Source organism: Bubalus kerabau, chromosome 21 (genome assembly GCF_029407905.1).
Source record: "Bubalus kerabau isolate K-KA32 ecotype Philippines breed swamp buffalo chromosome 21, PCC_UOA_SB_1v2, whole genome shotgun sequence".
Lineage (NCBI taxonomy): Eukaryota > Metazoa > Chordata > Mammalia > Artiodactyla > Bovidae > Bubalus > Bubalus kerabau.
The window spans coordinates 45,631,509-45,645,370 of NC_073644.1; the positions used below are offsets into that span (position 1 = coordinate 45,631,509).

The 13,862-nt window shown below is 43.1% G+C and overlaps 1 non-coding gene across 1 annotated transcript; it reads right to left on the bottom strand.

Annotated features, from left to right (window-relative positions):
* Positions 1-11,802: 11,802 nt before the first annotated feature.
* On the bottom strand, positions 11,803-11,906 carry LOC129636362 (U6 spliceosomal RNA). The gene has a single exon (XR_008706901.1). It is a non-coding gene; the product is annotated as a U6 spliceosomal RNA (small nuclear RNA).
* Between the last annotated feature and the right edge of the window lie 1,956 nt (positions 11,907-13,862).

Genomic DNA, 13,862 nt, shown 5'->3' on the forward strand with positions numbered 1-13,862 from the left:
GAAATGGCAACCCACTCCAGTGTTCTTGCCTGGAGAATCCCAGGGAGGGCTGAGCCTGGTGGGCTGCCGTCTATGGGGTCGCACAGAGTCGGACACGACTGAAGCGCCTTAACAGCAGCAGCAGCAGCAGACCTGAAAAGCACTATGAACCAATTCAACATAATTAAAATTTATTTTTTATGCAATAGCAGGAAAACAATTCTATTCAAGTTGCCATAGACTATAAACCAAGTGATCATGGGACATATGTAGGGACATAAAACAAAGTACAAAAAATTCATGGTCTAATGGTATTGAAATCATATACAGTCTGTTCTCTTATCACTGTGGAATTATTTTAGAAATCAATATCAAAAGATAAAATGAGCACATTTAAGTAGATCGCATTGTTCTCCCCCCTACTCACTTTCTTCTCATGTTTATTCATCACTCTTGGACACATCTAATATGGTCACTGTTTGCCTTTGGACTGAACCTGCTAGGCTCCACCTAAACTATGCCTAAGCCACTGCCAGTCTTTTAGCTGAAAAAAGCTTGAGCATGAGGAGAGGCCTGGGCCTTGGAGCATGTGCACATGATGGCATCTTCTAAGATGGTTTTCTTTCTCAAATAACCCATAAGGATATAGCCCAGTGCAGGGACAAGTGAACCAGAGGACCAGAGCTCGACTCGCTGAGTTTCCAAATCCCTCGAGGATTGCTCTGTCAGAAGTCCAAGCCAGTGAGCTGCATCTTCTGTTCTTTTTTTTTTTAATTTTATTTTATTTTTAAACTTTACAATATTGTATTAGTTTTGCCAAATATCGAAATGAATCCGCCACAGATATACCTGTGTTCCCCATCCTGAACCCTCCTCCCTCCTCCCTCCCCATACTCTCCCTCTGGGTCATCCCAGTGCACTAGCCCCAAGCATCCAGTATCGTGCATCGAACCTGGACTGGCGACTTGTTTCATACATGATATTATACATGTTTCAATGCCATTCTCCCAAATCTCCCCACCCTCTCCCTCTCCCACAGAGTCCATAAGACTGATCTATACATCAGTATCTCTTTTGCTGTCCCGTACACAGGGTTATTGTTACCATCTTTCTAAATTACATATATATGCGTTAGTATACTGTATTGGTGTTTTTCTTTCTGGCTTACTTCACTCTGTATAACAGGTTCCAGTTTCATCCACCTCATTAGAACTGATTCAAATGTATTCTTTTTAATGGCTGAGTAATACTCCATTGTGTATATGTACCACAGCTTTCTTATCCATTCGTCTGCTGATGGGCATCTAGGTTGCTTCCATGTCCTGGCTATTATAAACAGTGCTGCAATGACCATTGGGGTACACGTGTCTCTTTTCCTTCTGGTTTCCTCAGTGTGTATGCCCAGCAGTGGGATTCCTGGATCATAAGGCAGTTCTATTTCCAGTTTTTTAAGGAGTCTCCACACTGTTCTCCATAGTGGCTGTACTAGTTTGCATTCCCACCAACAGTGTAAGAGGGTTCCCTTTTCTCCACACCCTCTCCAGCATTTACTGCTTGTAGACTTTTGGATCGCAGCCATTCTGACTGGCGTGAAATGGTACCTCATAGTGGTTTTGATCTCTATAAGGTCCTGGTTTTACTTAGAATCTTGACTTTACGTCCATCCACGTGCAGAGGACTCAGTTACCTGTGGGCTATAGTCGTTCGTCATTGTTCAAAGTCAGTAGTTTGATGTCTGTTAAGGAAATCTTTGGTTTGAAAATAATATTGTGCATAGTTGAAAAATCACCTGATTTAGAGTCAGAACACTTGGCCCTGAGGGCCTGGTTCCTAGGCAGAACAATGGTCCCCAGAGACATACATGTCCTGATCCCCAGAGCCTGGGAATATGTTTGGCTACGAGGAGAAAGGGAAGGAGAATTTGCCATTAACGGATCTTAAGGTAGGGAGTTGATTCTGGATGATTTTGGTGGGCTCAATGTAATCACAGTGTCCTTACAAACAGGAAAGAAGCCAAAGGAAGAGAGTGAGATGTGATGATGGGACAGGTAAGGGAAATGCTGAACTGTTCACTTGGACACTGGGGGGTGACCACCTGTTCCAGGTGCAGGCACCCCTAGGGCTGGAGCATCAGGGAAACGGTCCTCCCCAGAGCCGCCAGAAGGGACAGGCCTGCCCACACCTCGATCTCAGCCCAGGGAGGCCTACGTGGGACCCTGAACAACAGGACTGTGAGACAACACATTCTTGTCTTAGACCTCTAAGCTTGTGATAACTTGTTACAACAGGAATTAAAAACTAGTTAGAAGGGAATTCACTGGCAGTCCAGTGGTTTAGGACTCTGCACTTTTCACTGCTGAGGGCACAAGTTCAATCCCTGGCCCAGGAACTAAAATCCCACCTGTTCTGTGGCATGATCAAAAAAAATTTTAATGTAAACGTTTTTAAAAAAAGAAGCTAGTAGAAGCAGTGAGGCATGAGTCACAAAATCTATTTCAGATCTTCTGTGTCAAATAAAGAGGTTACATTAGGGCCTTCAAGGCTCTGAAAATAGGAAACTTCCTGAACTATTTAGCCCTTTGAGTCGGCAGGTCCAAGGGTATACCAGAAGGGCCACATGAGTTGCTCCACAGAAAGCCAGGGAGTAGGCGGGGCTTCGAATACCCTGCAGAGAATGGCTAGTGACTGCATCATGGGTCCAGCGCAATGCTCACACTGTGCATCTTTACTGTGCTTACCAAGCACCAGGCCCTGGGCAGGGTCTTCCCGTATATTCCCCAACAACCTGGTAAAAGAAAGAAAGTGAAGTTGCTCAGTTATATCCAACTCTTTGCAACCCTATGGACTGTAGCCCACCAGGCTCCTCTGTCCATGGGGATTCTCCAGGCAAGAATACTGGAAAGGGTTGCCATTTCCTTCTCCAGGGCATCTTCCTGACCCAGGGATCGAACCTGGGTCCCCCACATTGCAGGCAGACTCTTTATCCTCTGAGGTACCAGGGGAGCCCCACAACCTGGTGAGTTTGGTATAAAAATGATGCCCACTTTGCCTGCATGAAAACTGATTCTCATCCTCATTGGTAGTCTTTGGTCCCAGGCCACACACCTGCCAGGTGGCTGAGGTGTGACCTGAACACCCACACCTGCCTATGGGGCCCTCCATGGTTCTGCTTGGCCGATGGCTGTTACATTCACCAAATATATCACTTATTGAGTCCCCACTATGTGGCAGGCGCTATTGCAGGTAACAAGGTTATAGCAACAACCAAAAGAAGATAAAGCCAAGCTCTCAGTGACCTTACAATCAGCAGCAATTCACATACTCAACAAACACTCATCAGGCTCTCGTGATATGCCAGGCATCATGAAGAGGAGTTTATTGAATTCTGGAGCCTACGAAAGCTAGTGCCGCATCACCAACACAGACCAGGATGCATCTTCAAATCATCTCATCCAAAAGCACTGTCTGATCCGTGGAGTCCTGTCCACAAGGACTGAATTGTTCACCATAGGCAGGAGCTCTGTTCTCACTAAACAAAGAACGGGAAATTGAACAATTGCTCAATTCCATCACAGCCTTAAAGGCTTTCCTAGCTACTCAGAAATGAAAAGGAGAATAGTGTCAGAAAGAAAGAGATTTTATGTACATTAGGTACACTGAGTTTACTTCATTTTAATGTTCAAGTTATAATAGAGATGCTACAGTTAGAATATTTTCAGTTTCTAACTGGAAAGGACATCATTTAGTAGAAGAAAAGCTATGTATCTCATATCAAATGTTAGAAAGGCAGAATTCACTAACTTTGCCCTTATGCAGATTTAAGAGTGATGACAGAGATTTTGGGCTTCTCGAGTTCCTGCCTTTCATCATCATTTGCTCATTAAAAAAGCCTTTAAGCTTACAGTGTCACAATACGGTAATATTTGTTTATGCCATCTTTTATTCCAAAAATAATTTGTGTCAGAAAAATGTCATAACTTTAAAGATTTAGTAAGTAAATCCACTAAAGGCATAATTTCAGCAGATTATCTGAAAAGGCTTACTCTTTTTTTCCTAAAGCGTCGCAAATCTTCACAAGAGATTATCTTTGTTTTTTTTTTTAAGAGATTATCTTTGAAGAATGTCTTTAAAATTTTTTCTCCTCATTCTAAAGAGCCATGAATCACATCAGAATACCACAATGAAACTTTGTTTTCACTAGACTTTAAGCTTTTTTTTAAGCCTATTTTGATAAGCTAGTCTTAGAAAAGGGAGGTTGACTCTGGCAAAAGGAACAGCACATTCCTACTCAATAAATTACTAAAAATCAAGTGGGCACATATATTGAAAGCTAGGAATGAGGACCTATCACAGCTCTGATTCTTTTTCCCCCAAATGGTGATACCCTAAATCAAGTTCAGTAGAGAATATAAGCTTAAGAATTTTAAATAAGAAAAAATATCTTGGTTATACCGGGGTTTTTTCCATACCAGCGAATTTTAAGTTTCCCTCAAAAGTGAATACTTGAAATTATTCTCTGAGGTTATACCTCACGTTTTCAGTGATATGGACTCTCTCCTTAGGCAACAGAGTTGTTATTGTGGTTCAGTAGCTCAGCCAGCTCTTTGCGACCCCATGGACTGCAGCATACGAGGCTTCCCTATCCTTCGCCATCCCCCTGAGTTTGCTCAAACTCATGCCCATTGAGTCAGTGATGCCATCCAACCATCTCATCCTCTGTCATCCCCTTCTTCCCTGCCTTCAATCTTTCCCAGCATCAGGGTCTTTTCCAATGAGTCAGCTCTTCGATCAGGTGGTCAAAGTATAGGAGCTTCAGCTTCAGCATCTGTCCTTCCAATGAATATTCAGGGTATTACCTTTCAAGGGGATTGTTCCTCCTATGAAAAGAAAAAAAACTATTTGGTAATTACATCTCTCCTTTGGAAGTTAACCTACAAAGTAGGTTTTACATATAAATGCACACTACACACACACCCGACCACACACACACACACACACACACACACACACACATACAGGCTACCTCATAATTGCTCTACATAGCCCAAAAGTCAAGCAAGAGGAAAAAAATAGCAGCTGACTTCGGATTTGCTTTTGGAAGAAAGTGCCATATGTTATAAAGACCCAAACTGCCAACAAAATTAAGAAAGTAAAGGGATTAACTTTGGTTGAGGGTCCACATTGCAAATTGTCTCCAGGTTGCTAGGTGGTGGGGGCTGAGGGGTTCCAAGCAGCTAAGACCTCAGTTCAGGAGGAGTGTAAGGCTGGAGAGGAGACCCCAGAGAGGGGCCACTCCCTTATCATAGAAAATATAGGCCCTACTTAAAGTCCTAATATATTATATTTAGAAAAAATGATCAGATTTGTTTCTTATGCAGCATTCACTACCAAGATGTTTGGTTTGAAAAAATAATTACAGAAGGAAACATTGCTTACCTCATCTTCTTTGGGAAGAAAGAATATTACATTATAAGATAAAGAAAAGAAAGACATTTTTAGTGTTGGGACTCTGAAGTTCAACTGTAGTAACTCTAGAAGAAGGGAAGGATTAAAAAAATAGAAGCTTCGTCAGCAGTGACAAACTCTGCACAGGACGGAAGGAAAAGCAGGCCTTCTCCACTGTTTAATGAAGATTTCTTAGCAACTGCAGCCATCTCAAGCCTTGGCAGTACCTGGCTCATCTGAAATGTTTGTCTATAAATTTTTGTAGACTGCTGACCTAAGTGTTATTAAAAGTTCCTGTACCCATTAGGTCTGGAAAGCCAAAGAGAAGGTAAGTTTTATTGCTAGTTGAATTATAAGGTCAGTATGATTGATCTGAAGTCCCCACATTGAATGTGTACATGGTAAACAACTCTACATAGAGATTACTTTTAAATACATATGTGTAATTAATGTATAAGTGTATTGAAGACTTTGGGTGGGTAAAAGGATGTTTGGATTTTTAAGATATCATTTTGCCAAAGTCTTTCTAGTCCCAATTTAGTTTAGTAACAACCCCCTAGACCTGAATACTTCTAATGGGGATTTTATTATGAGTAAGTATCCTTGTAGGAAGAATAAGAACCCTTGTTGTAGGAAGAGTCCATCATGCCATGGTTAGCCCTCCGCATCCACAGGTTCAAGGAACAGGGGATGGAAAACTCTACAAGATTCACAGTTGATTGAATCCATGAAGGAGGAACCTGAGACTGCAGAGGGACCTGAGCATCCGTGGAGTCTGGTATCTGCAGGGGATTCTGGAATTGATCCCCTACAGGTATCAAGGGATGACTGCATTTAATTTAAAAAGTCATCACAATTGCCATTTGTAGGAACTTGCTGTATGTAGAGTTCAAGAGGCATCTACACTGACAGATCCCCTCACTGCCCTTGCTCTTTGGGGGACGAAAGGCAAAAGGAAGAACACACTCCCGCTTAATAAAGTACCGAAAATTTAGTGGGCACAGTTAATGACAGCCAGGGAGGAGGGAATATCACAGGTGTGACTCCTTTTCCCCTAAATAGTAAGATCCAAACCATCCCAGGGCCTAGTCTGGGGTACCTGAGAGATAAAGGAAAACCCAGAAATCTACCACAATGTGGTTCAATATTTTTGTCTGTTTTTAGTATCAAAGTAATGCTGACCTCATAGGAGTTGGCAAATATCCCCTAACTTTCCATTTTTTTGGAAGAATTGTTTATAATTGCTATTATTTATTTCTTTAATGCTTAGCAGAATTTGCCAGTAAAGACACCTGGGCCTGGAGTTTCCTTGTCAGCTGCATGAGTAAATCTAGTGGAATTCGGTTTCTCATTTTTTTCTGGATCAAGTTTTGTCAGTTTGTCTCTTCCAAGGAATTGACTGTTTCATCCACATTATTGTTTGTCATAATGCTGTTCATAAGTTTCCCTTATTATTCTTTCATTAATGTGATATCACCTGTCTCATTTTTGATATTTGTCGTCTGTGCATGCACTTTTTTCCTTATCAGTCTGAATAGATGATTGTCGGTTTCATTTTCATTAAATTCAAAGACTTTCTATTCCTTCCCCCATCCCGCTTCCCCGCCCCCCTTCTTTCCGTGGACTATTCGGTATGCCACTTAGTTTCCAAATATTTGGGGATTTTCCTGATGTTTTTCTGCTATTGACCTTTAAATTATTTTCATTGTGGGAAAAGGACATACTTTGTATGACTTGGATCCTTTGCGGGGATTTGTTTCATGGCCCAGAATACGGTCAGTCTTGGTACGTGTCCACGTGGAGCTCTGCACACTCTGCCCGATGCCCGGTGAGTTATGAGGTGTCCTCGCTGGCCGCTGGGAGCAGGAAGCGTCCCCACCTGCCTGCAGCTCCAGCCTCATTTCCTCTTTTCCTCTCGGGTGGGTCTTTCCCCAGCGCCTGGTATTTTCCTTACTTCACTCAGTGACTCACAGTCAGATGAAGACTCAGGGCAGAGATCTCCGTGGCTCAGGCTCAGGGATCACTCTCTGTGCTGTCTGACTGCTCAGCCCTCCCCAGACTCACAATCTCCATTCTTCTCCAGGCAAGGCTCCCCCTCTCCCTGGTCCCTTCACCTAGGGCAGCCTCCTCACTGACAGAGTGGGTGGGTTCTCGTATCTGCTTCCATAATCAAAGTGCTGTGACATGCCATTTAGGAGAAAAATCACCCGGCCTCACAGAGATGCATGATGGATGTGGAAAACACAAGATTATTTTAGAGTTTTCTCAGATTATTATAAGTATTTTTCATGGACAGTACACCCAAATCTGACAAATGGTAATTTCTCATAGTATAATTGCAGTGAAGAATCAGTAATGATACTGATGAAAAGAAACCCACCTACACTGTTGGTGGGAGTGTGAATTTGAGCAGCCACTGTAGAGAGCAGTATGAAGAGTCCTCAGAAAACTAAAAATAGAATTACTATGTGATCCAGCAACCCCACTCCTGGGTGTATATCTGGAGAAAACTATAATTCAAAAAGATACATGCATCCCAATGTTCCTAGCAGCGCTGTTTTCAATAGCCAGGACATGGGAACAACCATATCCATTGACAGAGGAATGGGTAAAGAAGATGTGGTATATGTACACAATGGAATATTACTCAGGCATAAAAAAGAATAAAATAATGACATTTACAACAGCATAGATGGACCTAGAGGTTATCATACTGAAGTGAGATAAGTCAGACAGAGAAGGACAAATGTCATATGATATCACTTAAATGTGGAATCTAAAAAAAATGATACAAATGAACTTATTTACAAAACAGAAATAGCCTCACAGACATAGAAAACAAACAGTATGGTTACCAAAGAAGAAAGTTAGGGAAGGAATAAATTGGGAGTTTAGAATTAACAGATACACACTAACATATATAAACTAGGTAACCAACATGATCCTACTGTATAGCACAAGGAATTGGACTCAATATCTTATAATACTCTATAAGGGAAACAAATCTGAAAAGAATATATTACATAATATATACTATATATATTAAACATATATAATTGAATCACTGTGCCGTACACCTGACACTAACACAACATTGTGAATCAACTATACTTGAATTTAAAAAAAATCATTGTCTGTGTTTCAGTTGGAATGGATCATTTTCTATATAAGATTTTGTTACATCATGCATTCATCAGCTGGCAAACACTGATTCACAGAGTTATGCTGACTTTATAAATGTTGATACATTTCATTACACAACGTAAAAAATTGACAATTGTTATTTTCATGGCAAATCTCACCTTTCTTTAAAATTGCCAGTGTTCAGGTTCACAGGCCATGGAATGGACAGAGAAGCCTAGCAGGCTACTGTCCATGGGGTCAAAAAGATTCAGACACAGCTGAGTGTGTGTGCACACATACGCACACACACACACACACACGAGCACAAGAGCACACACGCGTAAGCTAGTTCCGAGTTTTCAAGATTTTTGTTTTTTAATTTGAAACTTTGAGGTTTATCATTGGCAACAAATACTGCCGGTTGTTTTATTTAAGGTAAGAAGTTTAGTTCTTTTGAGGACATTTTTGGCCAAAACCCAGGTCTGGGAAACTGAGGTTTTTCAGGAATGTCTCAGAAACAGTCACATTGATTGCATTAGAAGGAATTGAGTGAGAGCCTTGTGCAGGGCTCCCATGCTTCCCACTCAAGCAGACTGAACTTCCCACCTCTCCACTTGAGGCATCCAAAAGGTATGCTCAGGGACACAATGTCACAGAGTTAGTAATGCGTGCAGTTTCACCCACAACGTTCTAGGGTGGGACATTCCTTTTCTCCGTGGCTGTGGCCACGACGAGCACAGGAGTGACTTCTGGTTTTGTCACAAGTCCTGCCCAGCAGCTAACATTTCTTCTTTTCTTTTAAATACCAAAGTCAACATAGCTAGAAAGGGTAAATAGCATTTTAGTTTTATTAATAGTTTTGCCCTCATGAGTTTTTTGAAAAATTCAAAGATACTCCAAGAGTCTACCCTTGGAAATCCAACTCTGAGAGTCTCTGGTTTAGGGAACTTGCCTAGGGTCACACTCTGTGCCAGTTCATGGAATAGGTTTCCTGGGTGGAGCTGACCCCCAGCGCTTTCCCTGACTCCACCTGAGACATCTCAATCTTGTGTCTGCTATTGGGAAGAGTTAAGAATGTGCTGAAGTCAAGGAGATAAATTCGATGTTTTGCTGCATCCAAGTCTTACCTCCAACACCTTTTTCTTGTTAGCTTGATGTCATCCTGCCTTCCTCTAGGTCAGAGTTACAAGAGCTAAAAGCATTGCAGTTCTCTGAGTTAGAGACTCGGTGCCAAGAGCCAGCTAAGCTATCTCAGGCTGAGTTTTCTTTCTTTTCATCCCGAGGCAACAGAAACCAAAAAAAAAGAGGGGTCTAAACAAAAGACATCCAGACCAGGAGGCTTGATGCTGCTGCTGAATTTTAATGTTCAGACACATCATCTCGCCAGAAGTTTCACTTCCAGCTGCTGACAACAGACAGCCCTCGAGCTCTTTTGTATTATGTCATTCATCATCTGGTTGGGGTGAAAAGAAAGGGATAGCTTTTCAGAAGGAAAGTATGCCTTTACTTTGAAATTATTCTGTTATACTTATTGAATCACAAGTTAAATTAAGAAAACATGCATGTGTGCCCAGTTGTGTCTGACTCTGTTCGACCCCATGGTCTGTAGCCCACCGGCTCCTTTGTCCATGGGATTTCCCAGGGAAGAATACTGGAACAGGTTGCCATTCCCTTCTCCAGGGGGTCTTCCCAACTGCATCTCCTGTATTGGCAGGTGGATTCTTTACCACTGAACCACCGGGGAAGCCCATCATTTGCCTAAATGTATGTAATAGACCTGCCTATGGAAGTGAAAATAAAATTTGCTGCTGGAGAAGAGATCTGAATGTGTCCAAATAAAGTTTCTCCAGCTGATTGAAAACAATTATTTTTTCTATTTCTGGTAAGAATTCAGATTAAAAAGCCTCATATTCAGCTTCATTTGTGGCTCACACCCATGCCCCTGTTACTATGGCAACTGAGATCCCAGGTCTCATGGGATCAGTGTCACCTCTTTCTTCCCAGGTGGTTCTGGCTTCTTGGAGTCAGTTCTGCTCCAATCCCATTCCTGAAGTCGGTTCAGACAAGCCCAGCCATCTGTATTCCACAGCTAATAAATCCAGCAGACTTCATGGAAATACCATCTACAAAGCGTCTCATCTCTAAAGCTGGGCTGCACATAGTATTTTTGGATTTGCAATTAATTATCTCCAGCCGTTGGAGAGCAAAGAACACTCCAACCTAAAGCATCAAATGAACGTCCTCCATGCCCTGGGGTCGCAGAGTTCACTGAGCTCGTGTGACCTTGACCTGCACAGAATCCCTTAGTGACACGAAAGGACATTCCATCCAGCACTGCTAGCTTCACGGGAAAATGCGTCCCAGAGGCTGTGAGTTCTGAGCCTAGGGTCACACTCCTGACTCGCTCTTGGTCCAGGACTTGCTCTCAGGTTTTGTACTGTACGTTTTATATGGTATGTTTTTCTTAAATGTTGTTCCACTTTTTTAATGAGGAATCCTAGAAGCCACAAACTACCTCAGGTGTACCCAGTGTGTGTGTGTGTGTGTGTGTGTGTGTGTGTGTGTGTGTGTGCAGGTGAGGGAAGACAGGAAGTGTAAAGAAGCAGCATGTAAATTAGGGAAAACCCTCAAGTGCACCAGTTCCATCAACCCCATCTTATTAGTTGTGAAATACAGTGCTGCTGCCAGGCCGCTGGGCCAGAGACGGTGTCACCAAGGGAAAACATGGGCCTGTGATTGTGCTCAGGGTGAGCGGTAGTGAATGATGGTTTCTGTCCGTCCATGTGGATGCTCGAGATCCTGATGAGAGGCTGTGTCTCAGGCCTTGAAAGGGGATTGGGGGCTGAAGTCTGGTGTTCCCTGGTACCTTACGATTGTGAACAGGATATTCATTACTCATTCTTGACTCTACTAACTAAAAGTTGGACAGCATTTCAATACTCTCCTCGTGCAATTCTGCAGCCAATGCTCAGTGATTGAGGGGCTGTGCTTTACGGATTCCACTCTCCTCCTCTCTTATCCTCTCATCCAAACCCCCTCACCTCTGCCTTTGTCAAAGGCACTGATGGTGTGTTCTCCACAAGAGGCTGGCTGGGAGTGTGAGGAAGAGGCAAAACTCAAAGGTTATTTTGTCTTCTTCTTGTTAAATTTTTTTTAAATTTTTTAATTGTATGATAATTGCTTTACAATGTTGTGTTGCTTTCTGCCATACAATGATGAGAATCAGCCAGAGGTATACATATGTCCCTTCCCTCTAAACGTATGGAAACATTCATGAATTTTCATGTCATCCTTGCTCAGGGGCCACGCTAATCTCTGTACCGTTCTAGTTTTAGTATAAGTGCTGCCAAAGTGAGCTCTACTTTGTCTCCTTATCCCTGTGAGCTGAGAACAGAGGGACCATGAGCTCGAGGTCACCAAAATACACACGGTGACCATGAGGCAGCTGTCAGGACCTGCCATCGAGGGGGTGGCTCTTAGAAGAACCCACTCCCCACCCTCTGCTCTTGTTGCTGGTGGAGGTCACTGTGAGCCCCACAGATGACCTGGATATCACACACATGCACACATGCACATGTACACACACACTCTTCACACTACTGACTGGGGTCACACACGTGCTGACATGGCTGTGTTTCCAAGCCTCTTCGACCTCTGCTCCCTCCTCACCAGCCCCTGCCGATGCCTCGTCATCCTTCAGAGTTCCCGGCAGAGGCCTCCTCACCTGCTCAGCCTTCTCTGCTGCCTCCAAGGCTGGATTGGGCACCTTTCCTAAGGGCACCGAGACTCCTGTTGTGAGAGTGTCTACACGCACCCAGTTGGCTGTACTGGAATCGGATGTTCCTGGGTCTTCACTACGTTGTGTTTACCTCAAGAATCTAGCACATGAGTTGTTGTTTTTGTCGTTGTTCAGTCACTAAGTCGTGTCCGACTCTGTGACCCCACGGACTACAGCATGCCAGACTTCCCTGTTCTTCACCATCTCCTAGAGTTTGCTCAAGTTTATGTCTATTGAATTGGTGATCCTATCCAACCATCTCACTTAAGTTGGTGTCCCGTAACTTAAATAATGATTGAACAGTGAGTGTGTGAACAGTCGTATTTTGCACAAATACGACCCCTCGGGAGAAGGCCTTCTGTACATCAGGGGTGGGCTACCTGTAATGGGAAACTCCCAGAAGGGATTCTCTGAATGGGTCTGTCCAACATCCTGGGCAAACAGTGAGCTTCAGTGAACTCAGCACCTCCATGCTCATCACCACCTGGAACCCTGCATACACACACACACACACATACACACATACACACCACTTCCTGGGAAACTGTGGTTTTCAGCCAAGCCTCTGCTTTAGGCCACACACCCACATACCACACAACGACTGTTGCTATGAAGTATGGACAGACAGATGGACCTAAATAGCAGATGAACTGGCTTTCCTCTGTTCACACTCTTTGGGAGCCACTGCTTTTGAGTTCAGATCTGTGGTGTTCTGTCTTTTTTTACACTGTTGACACTTTTCTTCATTCTCACATCTCTTACTCTGCTTCCTTGCCAAGAATTTACTGTTTGTTTGGGGCTTTCTCATTGGAGGCCTTCACTGAGAGTTTTTAAATCCTCCTTTCTTGGAAAATGTGCTCATTTTGCAAATTCCTACTTATCAGGTCCAAGAAACTCTGAAGCCAAGAATCATACAGTCTCAGCATTTCTGGGCTCTTTTTTGTGAAGCTATCAGAGCATTCTCCTCCCTTGTATGTTTAACTCTGTTCCCCTCAAGCTTCTGCAGGGGAGTTCCTCCCCTGGCAATTTCAAATTAGGGGTTTTTTCTCACGTAACAAGATTAGGAATACTCTGTTCTCTTCTCTGTGTTCCGCTAGTACAAGTGGCAGTCTGAGCAGAAACAGTACAAACTGCAACAGCCTCAGCCCTGGGCATTGGCTCCTCCACCTTCCCGTGGGAGTGCCCACCCACCCCTGGTTGCCAAGGACTTCCTGGGTCTACAACTGGCTTCCAACGGACTTCCCTGGTGGTCCAGTGGTTAAGACTTCACCTTCCAATGCAGGGGGTGCAGGTTTGATTCCTGTCAGGGAGCTATATCCCACATGCCTGGAGGGTCAAAAAACCAAAACATAAAAAAACAGAAACATACTGTAGCAAATTCAATAAAAACTTTAAAAATGGTCTATATCAAAAAATCTTTAATAAATAAAATTGGTTTCAAGATCACATTGTTTTCTTTGCTGAAGGATACACAGCAGCTGGGACTCTGGTTTTTCAACAACACAAACTCACCTCAAACTTTACAAAGCAAAGTGAC